The sequence below is a fragment of the Trachurus trachurus genome (assembly GCF_905171665.1).
Source record: "Trachurus trachurus genome assembly, chromosome: 8".
Lineage (NCBI taxonomy): Eukaryota > Metazoa > Chordata > Actinopteri > Carangiformes > Carangidae > Trachurus > Trachurus trachurus.
In genome coordinates this window covers 10818368-10837746 of record NC_139905.1, presented here as the reverse complement: position 1 = coordinate 10837746, position 19379 = coordinate 10818368, and the positions used below count along the sequence as shown (strand labels likewise).

Genomic DNA, 19379 nt, shown 5'->3' with positions numbered 1-19379 from the left:
GGGGCCATACAATAAAGAGACAAAGAACAGAGACCAGGAATAGAGATGGAATCAATACTCCCCATTTACACCGGAGCGAAAATGAAGCGCTGAGAGTATGGAGGATCAAATAAAGAGAGAAATGCAGCAATCAGACTGTATTCTTTATGGACAAAAGAGTGACTCAAACAATATTATTAGATAAGAAAAAAGTGGCCTGGACGAGGCTTATCATAATAAAATTGGACATCTTGACAGAGGCGGACGGGAGGAAACTGTCAGATAATGAAATTTCCCAGAAAGCCCCATGAAGGCCACATAATGGTCATGAAAATGACATGGGAAGAGAAAGAGAGGAAGAAATGGGTGTATCCGTGGAAAGAAACTGTGAGCAGCCTGGTTACATCGATCAAGAAGATATTCGCGGGTAACAGGTGGACTTTGTTTTTTGTTTTTTTTTATATGGCAAAGCTCACTTTGTTTCCTCGTGCTGCTGGGATCCTTGCCCATCTATACTTGTCAACAGAAAACAAATGAACAAAAAGAAGAAAAGAGAAAAAAAAACAGTGTGAAATTAATGAAAATGCAAAGATGCCAAGGTTTCCAGACAATTCACGAGGCAAACTGTCTGTGCTAAATGTGGTTACCAGTGGCCTCAGTATCTGAGGGAACTAGAGAGTCCTCCAGTGAGACAAATTGATGAGCAGACAACAAACACAAAGAGAGGCCTTGGACGAGAGCTGCATACATTCCCTTCGAACGTGCAACCTGTTTGGTGTCACTGCTAAAAGATCTCAGAGGGGTTTTTTACCTGAGGTCTCTGGGATCCGCCTGAGCCAACCAAAAAGTGAGCGCCGTTCCAGTGCATGAACTGCCTCCAGATACTAATTAGCGCTGAGAGTAGTGAGAAAAGCACTGTGTATTCACAGAAGAGCGCAATCTGTAGCTTAAACAGATGGTTCCACTACACAAATGAGATAAGAGCTCTATTACTTAACGCTATTAAGACACATTTGTTGGGATAATTCCTGAATACGCTCTGCATGAGACTTTTTTTTTTGTTTCCGGAGTGTAGAAATGTAAATGTATGATCAACAACAAAATACAGCTGTTGCGGTAATTAACTAGAGCTGTACCTCATTACGAACTAAATTATTATGGCAGACGGCCAGTCAGGCAGGAGGAAAAAAAGAAAAAGAGACGCTTACAAATCAGCGCTGGATCCCAGCGTGGGGAGCAAAAAAAAAAAAAAAAAAAAAGGTGTAAAGAATGTACGAGGTGGTAGGTGAGGGAGGGAGGGAGGGAAGGAGTCTTTGGTAAGAAATTGTAGCTGAGGACTGAACAGGAAACCGGCTCGGCTGCTGTGATTAAACTCTACAGACTTCACTTCTTCATTAATATTCACTTATTCACCTTATAAACACACACACACACACACACACACACCAGCCCATAATGCACATCCAGTGGGATCTGCTGCCACACACTGACAACTTATGCAGTCAAGCCCGTCGAGTGCCTGTAGGGCTTCTTCTTTTTTTTCTTTTTTTTTGCCTTTTTGGGTAAATGAAATCTATTCTACGAATGCACAAAACACGTAACCATGGCAACAGAATCGCGGGAAGAGCCGTTACTCCGTTTTCGGTGTCAGTCAGTCATTCGTTTTTTTTTGTGTTTTTTTTTTTCCCCCCCGTGTTGGAACTTCCCAAAGCGGATTGGGCATGGGACCTGATGACTGATACCCTCGTATTAGCATCCTCTTGACAAAAAAAAAAAAAAAAAAAAGACGGTCTAACAAAAGACACCGGGGGTGGGAAGAAGAGGAGGCAGACTGACTGACACTCTTTGGGGGGGAAGCTGATTGCCACTAAGACTGCCATTTTGTGGGATACAAACACACAGAGAGACAGAAATAGACAAGTGAAAACAGTCACAGACAATGATGATCCCTGCAAACAATTATGCAGAACAACACCCAGAATCCTCCTCGTGCGCCACCCAACCCCCGGATCGGTGACTGTCGGGACTCGGGAGCGCTTCGCTTTCAAAAAAAAAAAAAAAAAGCAGCTGTATCAATTACAGAGAACACGACGGCACGATCTGTTTCTTCTCTGAACCTTGTCCGAAACAATTCCAGCAGCAGTAGCTCTTGTGCTGATTGATCTTTCGGACCTCCAGATGAGGTCTTGACCGACTCTCTGTGATTGAGCGGCCTGCCTCCCCGACACACTAAGGTCATCTGCCGGGTCGATCAGCGCCAAACCAATCAAAGACCAATGACTCCCTTCCTGTCGCCGAAAACAGAGTCCCCCTCCTCATGCCCCCTCACCTAACAGATGCAGTCTGATAGCATTTATCATTTTAGTGGCAGAGAAAACATGTTTGCACAAAGCTGGGAATGTTTCGCCCTTGGTTCATGTTTTTAAATAGAGAGAAAAGAGTCTCAACAGGAAAACAGTAAACCACTAACCCATTGTGTTGTTGAGTGAATGGATTTCAGCATATTGTATCCAAGGTTTAGTTAGGCAGCCTCTCGCATGTCTGTGCCACATTTTAGATATTTAAATGAATGCCTGTAGATAAAAGCATTCAGCAGCTAGTGAGAGCAGATGTTGTAGCGGAGAGCTGCCTGCCTCCCATATAGGCTGCTGGACTCAACGCAAGTTATCCTTGAGCCAAAGACACAGAGCTGCTGGATCCACATACTAGATGCTCACAAAGCCTGACAAATCGAGCGAGGGGGAGATGCATGCGGCGTCCGGCTCTTTAGCATTCCTTCTTTTCAGACATGAGCAGAGAGAGATAGAGAGAGAGAGAGAAAGAGAGGCAGAATACGATATACAGTCGCGGCCGGTGATGTATACGAAGAGAATGAAAATAATATCGGCAACACAATGGAAATCCCTCTGGCCTCCCACTGATATGAAGACAGATAAAACGAGGCCTCTCTTGCAATACATACGGGCTACGGGTCAGACACTAACCTGTGCACAGCCCCCTCATAAATACCTCCACACACACACACACACTCACACAACACTGTGCGTGAAGCATTTCAGCACTACTCATGACACACAACATTCATCTACCAGCCTCCATCCCTCCATGCACAGTGCACACCCTCCTTTCCTGATCAGTGTGTAGCACAAACACCCACAGATAGTACACACATCACCTCACGGATGTGCTAAGGCATACACACATGAACACATGAACACACACACAGTTGGAGCCAGCTTGGTGTGCTCTCAGAACTGAGCTTGTCGGAATCGAATTACCTCTCCCCTCTCTTTTTCTCTCCCTCTCTGCCCTCTCATGGTTTTGCCGCCCACAGAAGGAGAAGGGCAGGCAGAGTCAGTCCCAATGCACTAAAGATTGGACTGCCGCAGTGTGTGTCCTGGGGACTAAAATACAAATCGGCCCTTCCTCCAGTCAGCTGGAATTGGCCCTTCTCCCAGGGGCCTGCCAGGAAGGCCGTCTGTGGCATTGAAAAGGGAAAAAAGCAGCAAATAATAACAAGAGAGACCCCAACAGTCCTCTCAAGACTCACCACACTCTCTTTTTCTAATAATCACCCTGTTCAATGTGTTACTCCTCTATATTTGGGCTTCATCGGGAATTGGGAGAATGATTAATAATAATAATAATAACAATAATGGAGTTAAACATGTTGATTCCTCCCCTTGCAAGAACATCTGGAGATTTCAGGCCACATAAAAAAGGACGGAGCGGAAGAGGGAGTGTTTTTTTATATAGTTTGAACCATCTCTCTACCAGAAACAGGGATACCCTCCTGCCCCCTTTTTTTCTACAAACACATTAGAAATAACACGAATGAGTCACAACAGCCAACCTGTAACTCCCACCCGTGTTGTACAAGCTTCACTTTTTTCAGATGTTCCTTATAAAAATGATGCCCTGCTATATGGAGGGGAGAGAAAGAAAAAAAAAAAAAGGAAAAAGAAGCAGCTGTTAATAAGAATAAACAGAAAACACATCCAGGTGCTGCTGTCTGTGTCTTGTTAGAGGAGGATAAATGGAGCTATTGTTGAGTAAGGACAAAGTTATCATATCAAAATTTTGATTCGTTCCATGACTCATTTAATTATCTGCCTTTAATCCAATCCGCTCGATAAACATGCATCGTGTAATTTGATTTAAGTGCTGGTAGAGTTGTGAGCCGGTGGAGTTTTTTGAAGCATCATGTGATTGTGTGCTGTGTGCTGCGTTTGTCTCCAGTCCTGTCAATGTCCTCTCTCTCTCTCTCTAATGCGGTGATTTTTTTTCTTTTTTCCTCTCAAACTGTCATATCTGATCAGAGAGCAGCCACTTGGAAACCATCTGTGTGACACTGCTGCTGCTGCTGCTCACTCAGGTCTAGGCAGGTAGCACTTTATAACTTTGTCACATCTTATTTAAAGCACTGGGGAGTTTCTCTTGTCACCTCATTCACCACCATTGGCGTGGGTCAGAGGGTCAGGGTCGGCTGCTCTTGGAGTAAAGCAAAGAAAAGAAAAGAGAATGGAGGACGACACTTCAGCAAAGTGCAGCCATAAAGAGAGGCTTAAACTTTTTAGTGCTTCACCCACTGGGCCCCATGCAGACCTGCCTATATGCAAACAAGCTGATAAAGGCCTGTGTGTCTCGGTGCTGCACGCATGGACGCACCCACTAGACCTTTGGTGCCATTAAAAAAACGACTGTGCCTCATTTCTCTTATCGACTTTACATCAGGGAACAACATGCTGGACGCTCTTTAACAAAAAAAAAAAAAAAAAAATAGTTACTGGTATTTAGAGATGCTGCTCTCTGCGTTTCGAGTGGGCGGCCTAGGTTTGCGCTTCATACCCATCTGACACAGTCTACCCAAAGACGCATAACGCATCAGCACCGAAAAACCCACGCGTCCCGCCTCCCGATAGAAAAGCGCCTCACATCAGTTAACCCTTCAGGCACACTGCGTTATTACGCACTCATTAAAATGCCCCCACCACCACCCCTCATACCCCCCCTCTCTCCCGTTTACGCATATGCCTTGTGGGCTGTCATGGGCTATTATTGGGATGTTTGGGATGCACACATCTCATCTCATCTCTCTTTCGCCTACCGTTTATTCCCGACGCAATTTCCGATGGATGTGTTTGTGGTCCCGTGGAAGGAGGATGGCCAGGACATCCGAGACTTCTTCAGTCCCGGTCTGTCGCTCGTATCCACGGCGTCGGAGCGCTCCATGTGCCGGTGGTGGTGTCGGTCGGTGTCGGAGTAGCCCCGGTGCTTGATTTTGATCGGGGTGCGGGGTTGTCTCCAGAGATGCTGCGGAGGCTTCAGAGTCGCCTGTCCTTCCCGCGGCACCGGGAGCGACAGGGACAGGCTCTTCTTCGCGCATGGTGGTGGTTCCATCATAGTGCAAAATAAAAATTTAAGATCCCTTTTTTTCTTCTTTTTTTTAACTTATTGATTAGATAATATATGGCTGTATTCTTTTATTTCAAGCACAAAGCAAAGCGGTCCATGTCCGTCTCTCTCCTCACTGCCACTTGATCTCTGAGCGAACAAATCAAAGTGACCAAGTCCAGCAAGCACAGCCGAGATCTGAATCTTGTTGTTTTTCTGACTAACATCAAAAACTGTCACAGTGGTGGTGATCTGACAAGTCATCCGAGAATCAATAATCTCATTGTTTTCAGTTTCATCAGTTTTTTGTTTTTTTTAATTCAGCCCAGATGAATCTCCTCCGCTCTGCCCTGATCCTGATCCTCACCAGTCCTGGGTTTTGCTGATGAGACACCGGTCCTGCTGCTTCTTCTCCTGAAGTTTGACGCCTCGTCGCCCATGGCGCACAGCCGGAGGACTGTATTTATTTTAGAGAATTTATTGCTTTTTATCAGCCACTTATTGCAGAGAGACACACAGACGTGCAGACACACGGCGCTGGCGACTCTTCTCTTCTCTCTCTCTCTTTCCTTCTCTGTGCGCTGTGGTAGCTATTATTGCTGCTCTTATTGGGTTTTTTTTTTCTTCAGCTCAACTGAATTTCCCAATCAATTTCCATAAAAGTATCTGATCTATCAGGGCTCGTGTAGAGCTACACAGCGTCTCTGCGCGCGCACGCACCGTTGAAGAAGGAGAAGAAGAAGTCTCCAGTTAATTCCTCCATGGAGATGTTTGATCCAGTCATGTCCAATAAGCTCTGAAACTGGACTCAGTAACCATCTCTATCAGTACATCTGAAGAATGGTGAGATATGTCCCAAAATAAATTAAATAAAAAATAGAAAAAAAAATAAAAATAAAAATAAAAAGCAGATGCGATCCTTTTGTTCCTTTGCTGTCCAGACTCTTGTTCAGCTTTTGGTTTTGTCAGAATGCATCACAAAGAGACACAAACTGATAATTGCGGAGATTCAGTCATCCTGCTCAGTGTGGGCCATTATCTTCCCATCCTCGTATTTGCTGGAGTTCGACGACAAACATTGGCTTTCACCACTACCACCCTCCTCTCTCTCCCGCTCCCTCTCTCTCTCTTTCTCTCTCTCACTCCCTCTCTCGACAAGTCCAGTCCCTCTCTCTCTCTCTCTTTCTCTCTCTCCTCTCTCTCTCTGTGGTGGTTGGATGGTTGTTCTCCTCAGTAATCTGTCAGCACTGGGGGCTTCTGAACCTCTTACGCGCTCATCCATCACGTCTTTGCCCCGTCTTTGCGTTTCCTTGACAGACACAAACAAACAAACACAACAAAACACAACAAATTGCTTAAACGATGTCAGCTGGGCAGAGAGAGGTTCATAATATCAGACATGCCATCTAAAAAAAAAGGAAGTGCATGAAGAAAGAGGAAGAAAGCCACTGTTAATCTTTTTTTTTTACCTATTTGGAGATGAAGACTGTCACTTCATTTTCACACGTGAGCTCCCCTGGAGTGACAAGACCTTCTAGTCCCCCCCACCCCCACCCCCTCCTCTCCTAATGCGGTATTTTTAGAAGGGGAACAAAAGTAAGAACTGATCCTGTTGCTCCTGGGACCTGCAGAGGGGGAAGCGCATTGTTGGGTTAAAGGTCTTATTCCCACCAGGGGCGACCACAGCTAATGGTCTTTTCCATCACTTACAGTATTCGGATGGCAGCATGTGACTATAACTGCTGCTGCTGGTGACATTCATGACAATGTGCTGACACTAGTGCTCAGTGCTCTCGCTGTTGTACATTTTAAATGATGTAGAAATCACATGTCACTTTTGATCAGTTGGTACCGGCCATTTCAGCTTCACATGCCAGACGCTACTGCAGCAGAGGAAGGAAGAAATATGCTTCTTGTTATTGGCGATTCTTAAAAAAAAAAAAAAGGATCATATTGAAATTCACATTAAATTATTCAAGCCTTTGTTTTGTATTCATGTGATAACAGCAATAAATCTCTCATAAGCATGATGTTTTTCACCAGAGCTCAAGGCAGGTATACGGTAACTGTATGTCAGCCTCATCGTTTTCCAATAATGATTCAATAGCTGGAAATTAAAAGGCAGCAGAGCAGAATCTCCTGTTTGTTTACACACATTCACACCACACAGCTGCAGCGAGTCCAACACTCAAAGTTAGTTTATTAAATGAAGCTGGTTCTTGACTGCAGGTGTCAAACACCTGGGTCAGGCTGTAATCACAGTGCAGGTGCGTCCTGCAGCCTCCGCTGACATTAACGTGTTTACAGATGTGTTAACCTCTTACACCGGGGGGGGCTTTGCTCTGCTTTGCAGCTCGAATGTGTGATTAAAATGAATCATTGTCCCAGTTCCAGATGGAAAGAAACAGCTCCTAAAAAGCAAACAAAGAAAAAAAACAACAACACATGAGCGTTTGAGAGAAAAGATGCCTCGCAGGCATTTCCTGTTGGTGATGAGGTTCGCCAGGAAACACCTCATTACCGCCTTGTCCTCGGCTGACCGGGAAGCGCCCTGCGGACTCTCTGAGAAGATGCAGGACATCTGTGGGCCGTCTTGTGTTTTGCCACCGGTGACCCTGACAGAAATAGGGAGCTGAAAAATACACCAACTGATGTTTTTTGATGTACAGTAAAACCTCCAAAAGTTGCAGCAGCTGCTTCTGCTTCTGCTGCTGCTTCTCCTCTTCCCCCCATCAGTAAACCCATGGGGGCTTTCAGGAGTGATGCTCTGAATAATATAAATAGTGGAGTTAAAAATTGCTGAGTGGAACAACTTGGTGGCAACGTGCTTGGATGCTCAAAAACTATTTCTTGACGTATATTTTACAAGAGCTACAACACATTAGGTATGACAACAAACAAGGAAGCAGGGAAGGTGTCGGAGTAAACAGAATCAAAAGAAACGACGGTAATAAAGCCGTGGAAGTGGTTCGGTCCCGCCCACTGGCTCCAGCCAACGCCGACGGACTGGACTACAGCGCAGGCCGCCGTGGCCTCGGGCCTCTCACCTCAGGCCAGTGGAGCTTATTACCTGGAGGCCAATGGAGACAAATGGCCACCATCTGCTGCTAGATGTAGCACACTGCACTGGAGTGGGAGAAAGGTTGTATTGGGGAAGCGGCGGTGCCACTAAGAATTAACTTTAAGTCCAATTTTTTTTCCCCACTGGGCCCCACCGAAAGCTTTCCCGCTCACTTCTCGTCTCGTGCTGCCGCTGCTCTCTGATAGATTGGAGCAGAGGGGGAGGATGTGACCAGAAAGGAAAGGAGGAAATACAGCACTAATGAATAGAAAAATACAATTTTCTTCCTTCTTCTTCCAGAAATGACCAAATATATATATATATTCCTTGTATTTTGGCAAGAAATCAACACTTTTATGCAAACTTTCATGTATCTTGTGTTTTTTTGGATAAACAAGTGCAGTAACCATAAAGAAGCTTGTGGTCGAGACCACTAAATCAACAATTTTGTTTTCTGTAGCCCCACAGCCCAGCTATACAGTGTTGGTCTGCTTTCTGTCTATACTCTAATTACTGGCTGTAGAAATAGACTTGTTGTTTCCCTCTGGTCCACACGCTTTTTCACTCGATTCCTTTCTGCCTCAGCCTCAATTAAATCATTATTTTCTTCTGTGCTCAGGTCGAGTTGAAGAAAAACATACTGTACTTGCTGCCGTTTCTGTGTGATGTGTCTGCTGTTAAGAAATATTCCCTTTGAGCTGTGATTTTACACTTCAAACCAATAAGCTGCACAGTAAAAGGGCCACATTAGCACTGCATTAAAGTGATGGAAAGTAATGTAGTTTTTGTTGAATATCATCGACACAAGATCAAAAATGAAGGACGACCAAGGTAATCCGCTGCAGCCTGGCTCTGGAAATGACCATGAGCTCTTGTCTGACGGACTTAAACATTGTCACATCCATCTTCATGAACATAAAGTAAAATCCTTTTAACAAAACTTTAAGTGATTTTAAGTGATTTAGAGTAAAAACAACAGCATTATAAACTGGAGCTGAGCTGCAGAAGCTTGGCAGAGGAACAAGTGGAAGCTCTGCAGTAGTTCAGGCTGAACGGAAAAGCATTAATCATTTTGTCTGTGTCTTTAAAAGCCAGGGCAGAACTAATTTTAGCCGTGTTTTCTCAGTTGAATCTGAAAAAAAAAGCCCAATTGAACCTGCACTTTTTTCTTGTTGCATCGGGTTAAATATGGCAAACTGAAAACGTCAAATCGTTGAGGGTCTCGTCGCTGACATATGCAAATTTAATCTAAGAGGGAGTCGGAGAATCTGGGTGTTGATGTGTACGTCTGAAGTGCAGCCTTGCGTGTCTGGTTTTGTTACAACTCCGAGGAGTATACCCGAGAACGACATGTGGGTTGATGAGCACAATCAGAAACCTTTAACTGTGGGTTTCTCCTCAACAAATCTCTAAAATTGAATCATGCAGCAAGTCTCTCTGCAGGATTCACACTTCAACATTTGCTCTTAATTTACATCCCACTGAGCTTGAAAATTAAAAGCCCATTGACCCTGAATTACTTAGCTACAAAATAACGTACAGTATGTATTGCTTGCATACTCGCGTCTTCAGCTTATAGTTTTAATACCATCTTCATATTAAGTCTGGTGTTATTCTAGCCTTACTTTATGTTGCAGAGATACTACACTGAACAAATCTGCAAATGCATTCCGACTTTGAAATATTATTTTTCTCTCAGGGCAGCTGCGCTAAACTTCATTCAATAACGTCTCCTTGAGAGAAGATTGTCAGTTGTAGTACACGTCCTTAGAAAAATGAACAGGACAAAATGAAAAAGCTGCCAGTAGCTGGATGTCCAAATAACTGCATTTCCCCATTTCAACCATGATGTAAAAAAAAAAAAAAAGTTGTGTATTATAAGACTGTTTTTGGGTTCAGGAATGAAAAAAAACAACCTAAACGAGCAACTCCAGGCTGCAGAATCAAAGATTAGCGTTTTGCTTCTCTGGGAAACACTTAAGACCTTTAGAATAAAAATATGCTCTTCAGTCGAGTTGAATCGGCCATGTAAGGATTTCATCTCTGAAAAATAATTTCTGCACAGTTAAACATCTGATTCAGTAGCTTCATTAGAAGGTGAATGAGCACACACAGACTCGGTGATGCCGGCGCGCTCAACTAAGAATCGTGCTTTCATTTAATCTCAAAAAACCTTGACCAAGACGAGTGATGACGAGTGCTGTATTCAGCTTGTATTAAATGCCCGGGCTCTTGTGGGTATCTATATGTAGATAAAAAAAACCTTGACCAAAGGAGGTAAAATGAAATAAAGAATAAAAAAATAAAAAAAACATGCAGGCCTTGGCAACGTGCTGTGTGGGTACTATTTTTTTCTGCAGGAACATTTTTACCCTACTTGAGCAAGAAATTCCAAGTACTTCAGTCACATCAGCAGCAGCCGCATCTAACAACTAATATCTGAACATAAAGTGACAATGGGAGGGAAATAAAAAGTTAATACGCTCTTACTGTCATGGTGACATAAAAAAGGGACTAACACAGCCATCATCTTCATCATCTATATATAGTATAGTACATATATATTAAAAAAAAGGCAATGAAAAGGGGATGAAGTGATTTACTAAATGACCACAGACCACAGAGCGGACTGGAGCGCTCCGTTGTGGTGTGGGGAAAAGAAAAAAGAAAAAAAAATTCCTGTTGCTTGAGTCAGCTGCATACTTCATTTACTGAGCATCTGATTTATTATGACCAACCACGCAAAATGGTGCTCCACGTTATACATTAATATTGTGGAATAATTGAAATGCCAAGCCGTCTAACTGACTCAGTACAGTACTAAGTGGATGACGGTTGCGAAGGCCTGTGTGAGCGCCAGTGCGTTCGTGTGTATGGGAGAGAGAGAGTGAACTGTATATATATTATGCAGAAATTTAATCTTAAAACTGAACTTTTGAAGAATTTCTACATTACAGCGAAGAACCAATCACAGAGGGCGGTGAACTCTGCATGTCCAGGAGAAAAGCCCATCAGCCGCCTGTCTGGCCTCTGACTCACGCTAAGTCTACACATCGGGGGCATCGGGGAACGCTGGGAAATGGATCCACTTTCTGCCAGAGGAGGGCCATGAAATATTAACCTGCACCTCTTCCTCTGATATTGAGCAATAGTGGAGCAGCTAATGTGCATGTGTGTTTGCACGAGCGCCAAGACAATGAAAAGTAAATGGAACGTGCTAGAAGGTGGAAGAAGTAAGAGAGGGGATGAGATATAACGCAGGCATGTCCAGACGTGGCGGAGCTGCAGCGATATGTAACAGTTTCATCAGGCTTCATCAGGTCATTTATATTAAGCGTTTTTAAAAAAGGACTCTGGAAATAACTTCAGCTTGTCTTTTTCTGTGGAGGTGCAAGCGGGTGGGGGAGGACTGTCCTCCTCCTGTCCATGCCGTGTGCACACAGACTCATAGACTCTCGCTGAATCAAAGCTATAATGCTTGAGTAAAAGCTGCAGCAAAAAAAGAAAAAAAAGAAAAAAAACCTCCACATACTGAACAGCGTCGTTCAGAAGTGACTGTGGGAAGATGTGCTCACGAGCGGCAGAGCGAGTCACCACTTTTCACTTCATTTTCACTCAAGTATTTTCTTGTATCGCTCTCTCTCTCTCTCTCTAAACGGGCTGAAAGGCCCATCCAGCTAAGGGCAGAGGAGGAGTCAGATGGGAAAGGATGAGATGTTGCATCACGGAGGCGAGGCAGCGTTTCACTTTAGGGACTAAGCTGAAGGACCAGTGAGACCTCGTATGACGTGATAACTTGATTTCATAGCTTCTAAAACTCCTGCTAATCACGTTATGGAGCTATAATGGCAACTAGAGATGAGAATCAAGTGTCAGAATGACCCCAAGGTTGTGCTTTCGCTCCATACGTACTCTTGATTTCATGAAATGTGGTAAAGGTGAAGCACAAAACCGCGGACCTTTATAGACTACCAGGAAAAACAGTGCAAATTAAGCCCTTGAGGATCAATCGGTAGGTTTTGCCACATTAATTATTAATAGATTAGATTCAATGATCTAATTGATAGCATTGTCTGTTTTTAAACAGCTGGCCACGATAGACCTTTAACAGCATCAGTAAGCATCAATAATTTAGTCACTGGTCTTTTGAATGTGGTGGTAAACAGGGCTACGGTTTGGTTTACATTCGATCACATATTGCACCTTTAAAAACAGGCTGTCTCTCATATTGGAGGGCAGAAAAATATGAGTTTGTTTGTCTGTTGGATTTTACATTTACATCTTGGGTGAATTATGTAACGTACAAGGAGCTCGATGGAGAAATAAACTGCAATTCCTGCATCAAAAAACAGAGCGAGAACGGGTGAGAGATAAAGTGTCTTTGCAATAACTCATTATTCAGTAGTGATCATGTACGAGACAAGTGGCAGCAAAGGAAATAAGAGAAATGAGAGCTCGGCTTGATAAAAGTGCAGGTTATTAAGGCTGAGGACGATGTGGGACAGGGGATATGATTCAACAGGGGAGAAGAGGACAAGAGATACTTCTTGGAAGAAATTAGTTTTTTTTTTTTAGTTTTTTTGTGGTGGGAAGATTTCAAGACTGCAGCATCAATGCTTTGCTTTAAATTAGAAATTTCTCAGCCTGATAGAGAACCAGCTTCGTTTCACTGCAACAGCCAGTGTCTGGGTTGGTACGTCTGGATGTTCACAGCTTAATCTACAATTAGAATCTGTAGACAAAGAGCATGAGACTGGAGGGCTGCAACTAACGCTTATCTTCAGTATCGAGTTTTCTGTCGATTATTTAAAGGGATAATTCAACATTTTGGCAAATTGGCCCATTGCCATAATCCCTATAGTTTTAGCAGTAGGTTCGTTACCTTTAATTGTCGATGCAAGCTATTTTTAGAACGGCGGAGCAGAGCCGCGAGCTGCTCAGAGCTACGCTACGGAGGCTAACGGGATTTCTTGGTTTCCCTCATCAAACTCATCAAATATACAATCCAACAAAATGTAGAGACTGCTTGCTGAAAAACTGCCCCAGATGGAAACGCACATCAGCGGTTTTGCATGAATTTACCTCTAAAACAACTCTGTCTCGTAACGCTCCGTTATTATCTCATAGCGTGGTGAATGTGCAGGTCACAGCTTGTCCACCAGAGTGTTTTGGAGTTGTTGGATTGTGTATTTTATGAGTTTGGGAAAACAAGAAATCCCATTAGCCTCCGTAGCGTAGCTCTGAGCAGCTCGCGGCTCCGCTCCGCCGTTCTAAAAGTAGCTTGCACCAACAATTAAAGGTAACGAACTGACTCCTAAAACTATAGGGATTATGGCAACGGGCCAATTTGCCAAAATGTTGAACTATCCCTTTAAACGATTAATCGAATCGTTGTTTGATCAATAAAATGTTGAAACATGTCAATCAGTGTTTCCCAAACCACAAGGTGACGTCCTCAAATGTCTTGTTTTGTCCACAAACCAAAGAGATTCTCAGTTTATTGTCATAAAGGAACCAAGAAACCAGAAATATTCACATTCAAGAAGCTGAAATCAGAGAATTTGGACATTTTTTCTTAAAAAAACTACTCAAACCGATTATTCGATTATCAAAATAATTGACGATTCATTTAATAATGGATTATTGTGCGATTAATCGATTGCAGCTCTATGAGACTGTGTACTGTATGCGTGTCTGTGTGTGTGACAGTAACAAGAAACAAGAACAAAACAAAACAAAAGCATTGTTGTTTTGGAATATCTCTTCATTTCAGAAATCTAATGAGTTGCTTCAGTGTCTCATAACAGAACAACAGCAGCAGCAGCAGCAGCAGCAGCAGCTCAGTACTGGGAAACATTGTGTTTATTTCTCATAACCAAGAAATGGTTATCTTATTTTGTAGAGCCTCGGTGATATACAATTACACAGAGGATCGACTGGAAACGATGAAAATGAAGAGTGCAACAATATACCCAAGCTTATTTCAGGGGGATAAGGGCACATTTTTCTGGCTAGGAATTCAAATCCCTATAATCTTGTTTGGCTGTATAAGCAGGTGAACCACTGAGTTGCTTGTTGCCCCCCCTCCCCTCTTTTGAATTAAGCGAAAGGCAGACTAGAGGGTTTCTCCAGGGCTACTGAGATGTTCTTCTACTGTTTTATAGACTGCTTGTCACAGGGGGGAGTGGGCTGTTTTCTATGACTAATCCTGCTATAAACAGCTCTTGTGACAGACCCTATTTGGTTACATTTTGTTGCTCCTGTACTGATATAAAACCGTAATAAATCACTGCACATGTGAATTTAAGAGTGTGTCGTGCATGTAGATTAAGTGAATATGTATATTTATGTACATTTACATAGATTGGTGGTTTCCACTCAGCACACATGGGCAGTAAAGTGGGAAGAAGCTGTTTCTTTTCATTAGCTCTACTGTACAGCACGCACACAAAGGAATAAAAAATATAACTTTTTCATCATTTGTGCGTTTTTTAATTTGTGATAAATCATGCTGCAGCAGTGATCTGCCTTCAGAGCTCTTCTTCCTTCCTCTCTGTATTTGGGAAAATCGCAGGTTTCTGCAGCGTTCACCAGCAGCAACTGTGCCGGGTGACTGTGTGGGTGGAAATATGAAAGGCAGAAATCTAAATGTGTCTGACACAGCGTCCACCGAGCCTCGGCGGATCCCTCAGAGAACTCTGGGTAGACTGGCTGCAGGTATGAGAACATCATTCAGGGGTGCCTGAAGCATTACAGATAAATATTACAGAAATAAACCTGGCGGCTGCGAAAAACACTAATATCATGTCAGCAGCTCTCGAAAGCAAGCGCCATCGTTTCTTCATAATGTTCTCGTTTCAATTGTCGTTTACAGGCGATAAAAGAGATTATTTCTCCTTCAGATGTATTTCTAAAGTGACATGTTGCAAAAATAACGAAACATAAAGTCGAATTTTTCTCATGGAGTAAGTCACGAACTGTCTGTGTTAATAAAAGGGTGTTTTATGACCAGTGATTTTGCCATATCAAGGGGGAGAAAGCTCAATCAGCAGCTCTGCTCCTTGTGGCTCCATGGGAGCACAAAAATACCATCTAATCAAAACCTTTCATCCTGATGGGTGCTGAGGGGAAGAGGCGCTCTCTCTGGCCCTCAGCACCTCAGTCTGAAGGATGAGGGACAGTAATGCACAGGGCTCAGTGTAGCCACATAGCCAATTGTCTGGGGAGACGACTTTAAGCTCAATTTCAATCTGATAAGACGATTGACCCGGCATTACCCCCTGGGAATCAGCTGAACAGAGGCTGAACCATGCCCATAAGAACAAAGCTGACATCTTTCATTGTTCTTTGGTTTGCGTTTAAATCAAATCTGAATGTCATCATCGGGCTCTACCTTATCGGGGTGAAATGTATTCCCTCACTTCGGTCTGACATATCTCTATGAGTTGTTTTTATGTTTCAAGCAACCTGTTATTCTCCTTGATAGCTGATAACTGACTTGACTGAGCTTGTTGTTAAATAATTAGTCATCCACAGAAGAAAAATTATCCCCTCAGCAGTAACCTGCTTGATATTCATGCAGGTCACACACTCACAGTTATGCTGCACTGACAAAGCAACAGAGAAGCCACGGCATCTGCCCAATAACTCCAGTCAGTATACAGGAGACGTGCTGTGCTCAAAGGCACTTCATGAAACGCCGAAGCTATCAGCCCTCAGTTTGTTTCCATGTTGGTTCACAAAGGAAGACAAGAGGAGATCTCTACAATCGGCTTTTGTTAGCAGATGCTTTGATACGACCCCCCCCCCCCCCCCCCCCCTTCATTGACTTCATGCTTTCTGACCACCACACCTGTTCTTGGAAAAATCTGTCTGCAGAAGTGTGCAGCAGCAGCATTATGTTTTCTACAGTTGGTTGCCTATCCAATAAAGCAAAACATCAGCTGGCTGTGCGTGCGTTCATTTGATTGAAACAAGGGCACCACGGTTCAGTTCTGGTTCATTACTCCGAACAACTGAGCTTAAACGTAAACACTGTGTGCCTCTCTGTGTATATATTCACACAGTATAAAGGACTTGTACACAATTTCTCCACAAAAACAACAGCACATTAGTTAGCCTGTACATTTACCTACAACATTTTTTAGTATGTAGTTTTTTGAAATGGTTTTCCACAGACCTTTTTCTATAGCACAAATGCAGTCTGAAGCCCCGAGGTACAGTCATATCAAATTGGTATCACAATGACAGTCGTTATGCTATTGACACACACACTCTCCAGATGTACAGGTCAGGTAGCCTACATGTTTCCTTACACCAAGCAAAAATAATCATTTAGATTTTAGTTTTTTCGTGAAAAATAAGCAGGGAAAAACACTTTTGTTATTGTTTCAACAGAATACACAAAACCTGTCTTAATTATATCAAAATTATTATTTTTTTCATATCATGATGCATCTAGTGATGATGAACCTAGCTAGCGTTAGCAATGTTAGCCGCGCACATTATAAACATGGCTAACAAACAGCGCCGTAGCTAACTAACATCATGCAGCTTTATTTAGACTGTCACAGGAAAACTGACTGGTAAATACCATGTAGACACGAAGTTACTTACTTGTAGAGGAGAAGAAAAGACACTTCCAGGTAAAGCCTGTGTCATTTAGCAGCTTTTAGGACTTTTTAGCTCCACATCTTGGTGAAAACATCAGCAGTTGTGGCTCCATGTTCAGACAGTTGACTGGTCAAATAAGTAACATTGAAAATATATATATATAAATAAAGATTTATGGATGTTTTAAAGCCGTTTGGTTTCTTTCTGTTTATCTCTTTCTTAATATAAAACCGCGGTTTCTTCAGTAGAGGAGGAAAGTCCTACAGGTGCTTCACCTGAGCGTTGAACTGTTGCACTTCCGGCCTGCGGGGGCGACCAACTGCCCCGAGCAGGGGTCAGCCCTATGTTCCCTCATTTCTAAGAAAAAAAATTTCACTGAAAATTTTGAAAATTAGGCCCTATGTTCCCACAGCCCTATGTTCCCTCAGGTTTATGTTGCCTCATTTCTAAGATTTTTCTCAAAATGAAACTAAGTCAAGTCATTTTTATTTTAAAGGGATGATTCGGAGTAATTTCAAACTAGGGTCTTTGCACCATGACCTACAAACTTTCTAATATAATGCTTTGTTTACTACTACTAACACTATTTGTACTACTGTAGAAGTTTGTTGTCTAAATTGCACTAACTCATGGAGGTGAGTTTAATTTCGGTATAAGGGTCCGTCACTCAACCCTATGTTGGAGTATCGGTGTTGGAAGGGTCAGCCCTGTGTTCCCAGATTTAGCTAAAAGCTCCTTTACATCTGGAGTCAACTGCTACTGGATAATAGGTTGGGTGTAATTGACTACCAAATTGGGAGAAATGGGGATAAAATCTGATGCAAATTGATCATAAAGGAAATGTGGGAACATGGGGCCTAATTTTGGAAAGAAAAAAAAATCCTTAGAAATGAGGGAACATAGGGCTGTGGGAACATAGGGCTGTGGGAACATAGGGCTGAGGGAACAAAGGGCTGAGGGAACATAGGGCTGAGGGAACATAGGGCTGAGGGAACAAAGGGCTGAGGGAACATAGGCACACTCCCCGTGCACCAACACGCACGTGCCACCAAACCACCACATGCCATAACAGAGAGACAATACATTTGCTTTTATCGTTTTGGATGACATTGTTTTCCTCACCGTTTATGTTTATAGTTTTGAGTTTTATGGTTATAACTGCTGCCATTTTTGTTTTATAGATATAACTGCTGCCATTTTGTTTTATAGTTATGACTGGTAACATTTGGTTTATTTTATGGAAAGCACTTAAACATTCTTTCAAAAAGGGCTACATTAAATCATTTAGATATAAACACTGTATAAAATATGAAGTAGTTTTCTGCTGTATATATATATTTTATTTTTTAAATCTTGTTTACAGAGCCTGTAGATGGTTATATGTAAATCAGATGCTCTTGTTCCATTCTGCAATTAAACTCTCCAGGTTTTGAGACACAATTAAAGTCTAATTAAGCAAATCTTTTAAGGGTTACTTTAACAACTCTCTCTAAAATTTTTCAATCATACTCCAAAATTAAAAACTCTGCAGGCATTTAGGCTCAAAGAGCAAATTGCGTGCTCACGAAGTGTCAAACCAAAAAGGTTAAATATTTAATACTGAAATATTTTCACATTAAACGCCAACCCCACAGAGCCACAGTCTATATTCTCTGAAGTTTTTTTTAAATGATGATTTCACAACAGTGAGTTTAAATAACATTTACTCGCTCACATCACACACATACAGAGACAACCATGGCGGTACAGAGGAGAAGATAGCAGTTAGAATCAAATCAATCAAAATGAATGATGATCATACAGTACGGCTGCATCTCTTGGTCCATACACAACATGAGCAGTCTGCTGTGGCGCCACTCTTGGTCACATCAGCTTTCAAACATACAGGCAAACGAAAAAAAAGAAAGAAAAAAAAAAACACACAAGGAGCAGCAAATTCATTCAAGAACACCAGACCAGGGGCAGGTATTATTAAAGAAAACAAAAGTTTTGGACTCAGGAAAAATGATCAAGCTTTAACTATTTACACGGCAAATAAACACAGAAATGGTAAAATGTAGATGGAAGCCAACACAGGGCAGGATGACGTCACAGAAAACAATGTTAAGGCTCAAGTGTAGCTGCATTTGCTAGCAGAAGTCAGAGGTAATGGGTTTTCACAATCAAACTGTCAACCAGGTAATTATTCACAAAAAAGAAAGAAAAAAAAGAAAACAAGGACAGTCATGTCACTGACCAATCATCTGCCAGTAGCTTCCTTTAGTTTATCCTCAGACAGACTTAAATCCCACCATTACTAGAAAACTTTGAACATGAGCTGTGTCCATCATTC

At 42.5% G+C, this 19379-nt stretch overlaps 1 protein-coding gene across 1 annotated transcript in view; it reads left to right on the top strand.

Moving 5' to 3' along the window:
* The window catches only part of cUnh16orf89 (chromosome Un C16orf89 homolog), a 302917-nt gene that overhangs the window by 25082 nt on the left and 258456 nt on the right, over nt 1–19379 (top strand). The gene's annotated exons all lie outside the window — the stretch shown is intronic.